Here is a 6547-nt window from a genome sequence, read left to right on the forward strand (position 1 = left end):
ACTCACACCCCTAGCCAGGGCCCATCCTAGAACTCCACACTGGTGAGACAGGAGGGCCATCTAATGGGTCATCCTAATCCCTTCCTAGCACCGTTCATCCTGCTCAGTTGCTTTCAGCTGTAAATGATGGAAAGTCCATGTGGCCCACGAGAGCAGGAGAGACCTCTGTGCTCTGCTCATTTGCCAGAGGGCACCACCACCCAAGGTTGTTGAAGATCTGTGCCCCAGCCACCTACCCGACTTGTTTGCCTTAGAGAAGTAGGTTGGTTGAGGCCTGTCGGAGAATCCAGTGGGAAAAAGCATATCACCAAAATCATTCAAGACTTCCTGAATAGCCACGACTAAGACAGAGGACTGCCCCATGAGGGAGCTCAGGGCCTGGGTCCAGAGGCAGCAGACACTTTGTTTACTTTTCCAAGGAGGAAGAGAGAGCTTCCAATAACTCCCCTCGTGACCTGACTTCATGGGGACGGGCCCAGTCTGCTCTGAGGATCCAGGTGGCGGCCTGAGAAAGGAGACCCTTACCTTGGAAATACTAGCCAAGGGACCTCGAACAGGTCACTTAACCTCTCAGAGCCTCATTTCCTTACACGGTATCTCAAAAGGTTGTGGTGAGGATTTTTATAAAGCCGTCTGTGTGGAAGGACTAAGTGCTGAATCTCAAAAATTATTACTTACATCAAAATGTAATATACCTCAATAGGACAAAAATCCTTGAAAATATACTAAAAGATACTCAGAGTAGGAGCGGGAGGAAAGTGTGGGGCAGTACATAAGTGGACTAATATCCATCTAATAGGCAGTGGGTGCCCACTCAATAGTAACTATTGTCATTTCACCTTTGAGAGCTAAGAGACTTGAGAGATTGTCTAAGATAAAGTTGAGGCAAGCATGAGTCATCCTTACTTTACATGTTTAGTGACTAATCTTACTCCCTTTTGGGGAGATCATATCATATGTTGCCTCAAGTAGATGGGGTAGATTGCTGTGGTGATGACCCCTGAGGATTCATGTTTCCTATAGCCTCGACTTTGGGTGGCCCCTGCCTACACTGGCTCTGGGCTTCACTGTATAACTTAGTTTGGCCAAGGGGCAATAGCAAATAAGACACAGAGACTTGAAAAGTGCTTATTCATTCAGACTTGTGCTCTCTTACTACTTTCCTGAACCCTGAGAACATTAGCCTCTTGGACGATGAGAGACTTTGTGGAGCCGAGAGGAGCATCTCAGCTGAGGTCCCAAGAGACCAGCCAGCTGGCCAACCCCCAGACATATGAGTAAGGCTATTCTCAGTCCCAGCCATGCCATCTCAAGACTGAAGAACCACCCAACTGGTAGAACTGTGATCATAAATGTTTGTTTTAAACCACTACATTTGGAAGTGATTTCTTATACAGTAAAAGCTAATTGAAACAAAATGTAATCAACAGCTTTCATTCTTGACTCACAAGCATCCATTTTCCTTTCATGTTTAGAGCACCCAGTTTTCCTCTGTCATTTTTGGTTCATGTGATTCTGGGAAAACAGAAGCTACTCCAGTTCTAAAGGGGGGCATATGAACCAGGTCTGGCTAACCAGAGCATTGCATCTGTAGTGGACATCATTGATTGACTAACCTGATTCCCATTCCTGACCTCTTTCTCCCTACTCCACTGCAACTAGAGAGTCTGGAAGAGCAAAATTATTTTCCCAGCTACCCTAAAAGGTAGGTGTGGCTTTGTGATGGTTATGGCAGGCAGGTTGTAAACAGAAGTGGTCCTGGTAACTCGGGGAAGGCTTTTCCTTATAAAGGAATAGTTGGCGTTAGTGCTCCTTCTTCTTTTTTACTGGTTTGAACTTGGTTGTGATATTGGAACCGCAGCAGCCATTTTGTAACCATGAGGCAAAAGCCAACAGTATTTTCAAGATGTCAATAAATTGCTGAATGAATAAATCAGCAGCAGCAATTGCCTACCTCAAGACTTCCTGCTATATGAAGAAAATAAACTGGTTTTTTAAATACCTCTTAACAGAGCATCTCATTGGTTACAGTGATTATTGAAAGGTATAGGAGGTGAAAGAGTGAGAAAGAAGAAAGGTAGACCAGGAAATTTAAAGTGTGGGGGTGTATTTCTGTGCTCCCAGGCAGAACTCACCAAACCCAAGATGGAGGGAGGTGAGTGCGCACGTGGGCTTCAGTGCAGGCAGCTTTTAAGGATGGAGGTCAGGTGACGTCCTGAAGGGGCAGTTCATTAGTTCCGGAAGTCAGGTTGGGAGGGTGACACAGCCTCTGCAGCTCCAGCTGCAGTGCCCCTCCCTGTTCCCCAACCTAACAATTATCAGAACTATAAAGAAAATATAAAGGAGAAATTAGAGATCTGTATGGATTACAGATATTTTTATATTCTTCTTTGTAACTTTTAGTATTTTAGAAATGCCTTTTAGGGCAGGCCATGGTGGCTCAGCAGGCAGAGTTCTTACTTGCTGTATTAGTTAGGGTTCTCTAGAGAAACAGAATCAACAGGCAACACTTGCAAATATAAAATTTGTAAAAGTATCTCATGTGACCGCAGGAACGCAGAGTCCAAAATCTGCAGGGCAGGCTGTGAAGCCAAAGATTCCGATGGAGGATCTGGACGAACTCCACAGGAGAGGCTCTCCAGCCAAGACAGGAAGAGCCTGTCTCTTCTGAAGCCTCCTTAAAAGACTTCCCATGATTAGATTAAGCATCACTCATTGCAGAAGACACTCCCCTTTGGCTGATTACAAATGAAATCAGCTGTGGATGCAGCTGACATGATCATGATGTAATTCTATGAAATGTCCTTATTGCAACAGACAGGCCAGCACTTGCCCAACCAGACAAACAGGTAATTTGTTTGGCCAAGTTGACACATGAACCTGACCATAACACTTGCCGTGCCAGAGACCTGGGTTTGATTCCCGGTGCCTGTCCATGCAAAAAAAAAAAAGGTAAAAAAAATGCCTTTTAATAAGCACATGTTTACTTGACAATCAGGAAAAAAAAATGAAGATTGAAATAATTTGACAGCAAACTTTCAAACTCCCATAATAGAAGTAGCCTCATCCACTCACATGAGTCAGACCCAGAAGTGACCTTTTTATTTTTTTAATTTTTTATTGTATAGTATAACATATATGCAAAGCAAAGAAATAAAAAAGCACTAGTTTTCAAAGCACTCTTCAACAGGTGGTTACAGAACAGATTCTGGAGTTTGTCATGCGTTACTATATGATCCTCTCACATTTTTCCTTCTAGCTGTTCTAGAATTTAGGAGGTTAGAAGGCTTAAATTTTTTTTATCATCACAATCAACTTTTTTCCTTTCCTTTTTGTGAAAATTAATATATATACAGAAAAGCAATAAATTTCAAAGCATAGCACCACAATTAGCTATAGAACGTATTTCAGAGTTTGACATGGGTTACAATTCCACAATTTTAGGTTTTTCCTTCTAGCTGCTCTAAGATATTGGAGGCTAAAAGTGATATCAATTTAATGATTCAGCAATCATACTCATTTATTAAGTCCTATCTTGTCTGTATAACTTCACCATCACCCATGATCTTTCCATCCCTTTCTTTAGGGGTGTTTGGGCTATGGCCATTCTAACTTTTTCATGTTGGAAGGGTCTGTCACTAATATGGCGTAAGGAGATGGAACTGTCTCATGTTCTGGAGAGGCTGGACTAGGTTTCAGGATTTTTCTGGACCAGGGACCCATCTGGAGGTTGTAGGTTTCTGGAAAGCAGAGGTGACCTTTTCATGCTTAATAACCTCATCTACAAAACGGGCATAATATTTCCCAAGAATCTACTTCATATAGATATTGTTAGAATTAAATGAGGTAGTATTTACAAAAGTATCTAGTGCTGAATATTCATTTTTTGTGCTTCTTGTTCAAGTTGGAGTTCTGATATAAGTGGCTGGGGTTTAGTTAGTAGGTGTGGAGCAGGCAAGACAGGGGGTGCAGCCTCACCAGTTACCCTCAGGTCGTATCCCATCCTCTAGGTGCCTATTGCACACCTCTCGCCTGGTCCCTGCAGTGCGGGATTGTGTGTGCGTGGTGGTGGGCGGGGCGGGGGGGGGGCAGGTAAGACGGTCTGGCTCCCTTCGTTTGCCTCTGAAAGGAGAAATTCCCATGCTGGCTCCAACTCTTTTCCTACTTACTCATCTGGAGCATATCCTTTTGTTGTTGATCTTTAGTCTTTCTCACTTTCATGAAGCATGTGTATCCTTGAGGTCATTTTAAAGAATTCAAGAAGTAACCTGCTCTCCTTTCCCCTGCTTTCCCCGCAGCATTTTCCTGGCCCACTGCAGCTCTGTCTGGCTGTGTCTCTCTTTTGCTCTCCTCTCTCTCCCTCTCTAGAGGTTAATTAGCATTCACAGACATGTTCCTTGAGGTTATGACTTCAATGTCAAAAATGTGAATGGCAAGTGAGATTTCTAGTCTGAAGTTTTTACTTTGAAGTCTTTTAACAAATCATCAGGGACTAAGGAAGGCAGAGAAGTGGTGTCTAGAATACTGAGGAAGAGCTCAAGAGCCCCTATTGCTGCAAGGAAAGGGTTGCCACACCCCTACAATTCCCAGACATTCCCCTGAGGAATTCCCTCCCTTGCCCCCACCCCCACCAAGGTTTCCTCCCATGCCTGTCTGGAGACCTCAACTAGAAGAATGGAGAACGTGCACTTAGTTCACAGAGACAGCCACACATCCTCTCAGAACCGCAGGTACACACAGTCGCATTCCACACTCACCCTTTGCATGCCTCACACTTCCTCTTATCCTCTCACGCATCATACATCTGCCACACACACACACATAGGCTCCTATTCACACTTGATTCACAAACCAGATACACATAATAACTAGCTATTCACTGCATGTCTACTACTTGTGAAGACAGCACGCACTGTTCCAAACCCATTTTGCTCATTCTGTAAAAGAGTTGCCAATTCTTTACATGGATAAGGAAACTCCACAGAGATGGGAAGTCACTTCTCTAAAGTTACAGAGCTGATAAGTGGCAGAGCCAGATTCTAACCCAACTTCCTGCTCTGCCACTCTGCTTTCTGGTGTACCCCCTTCTAAAGCTGGTGCCCTAAATGGGTTAGTGAGTGTAGAGCAGAAAACCCAGCCCCATGCATCTTGAAAGAAGAAGCTGTTTTCCTCTGTCAGGCAATTTGATTTTCTGCAGAAAGGAAGCTTGGTTCTTTTTCTTCTTCTTCTTCTTCTTTTTTTTTTTTTTTGCACTTCTGAAAAGTTATTTTCTTGGTATTTGCCAAATTCCAGCAGTTATAGTAATAGGAAGCTTGGTTCTTAAAAGAGCTTGATCGATGTTTTCTCTCCCTTCCTCTCCCTTTTTTCTCTCCTATTTGCCAGAATAAAGTGAGTTTTGATTGAAAAAATAAACTTTAACCATTCGGCTCATTAGTCACTGGAAATTGTGTCAGCCAAATAGCATACAAAACATACAAAGAGAAATGCAGAGTTGAATCAGTTATTTCAGCCCCTTGTGCAGCCCAGGGACAACTCCTGTAGTTTCTACCAGAGCTGAGACCCTCACACCACAGGACAGATTCATCTTCCCCCAGCTGGCAGCAGCTACATTCAATGTGTCTAAATAAAGGCAATTTAATCCTGCTCCAGGCTTGGGGAAAGTTGAGTTTCAGAGGTGGAGGAACAGACATGATTATCTAATGCACTTCCTAATAAAATTAAGTTTATTATGGGAGAACAGAGAAGGGAGAAGTGCATCCGCTCTTCCACAGCTGCTATTCCTAAATCCTCAAGAACAAATGGAAAGGCATCTATCAAAGTGCATTAAAGGAAGGTCTGCTAGTGTTCTAAACACCCTCATCTCCCACAAACCTCTGTGCATGTGAGCACACACACACATACACACACACACAGAGTCTTTAAAAAGACACACTGAACCCTGGAAATATTCCTCCAATCACATTAGTGATTCAACAAGCATTTGCAGGATTGGACTCTGTCTATAAGAAAGACACAGAGTAGAGCAGAGGCAAATAAGAATCGTTTTTATCTGTTGAATGTGTCCCTGTAACACAAGTATTTTTTGAGCAACTGCTACATGCCAGATACCATGTTAGGGCTACAGACATAAGAGCGAACAATAAAGCAGAGCCCTTGGACTCAATGTGCCTCCAGTTTGTTGGGGAAGAAAAATAAGTGAATAGGTCAGTCAAAACCCTATAAAAAATTGCTGTGTAATCCATTCTATTCAGACTTTCACCCCTACATTCTACCCAGTTGTTCCTAAATGGAACTATAAATCAAATGCAGTCCCAATCAAAATCCCGGCAGGCTTTTCTTCTAGAGATTGAGAAGCTGATTCTGAAAATTCACATGTAAATGCCAAAGGCTTAGAATAGCCAAAACAACTTTGAAAAAGAGGCATCAAGTTGGAAGACTAACTACATGATTTCAAGATTTATAAAGCTACAGCCACTAAGACAGAGTAGTATTGGCATAAACATAGGCAAAATGGACAATGGAACAAAACAGAGTCCATATATAGACC

Source organism: Tamandua tetradactyla, chromosome 11, assembly GCF_023851605.1.
Source record: "Tamandua tetradactyla isolate mTamTet1 chromosome 11, mTamTet1.pri, whole genome shotgun sequence".
Taxonomy (NCBI): Eukaryota; Metazoa; Chordata; class Mammalia; order Pilosa; family Myrmecophagidae; genus Tamandua; species Tamandua tetradactyla.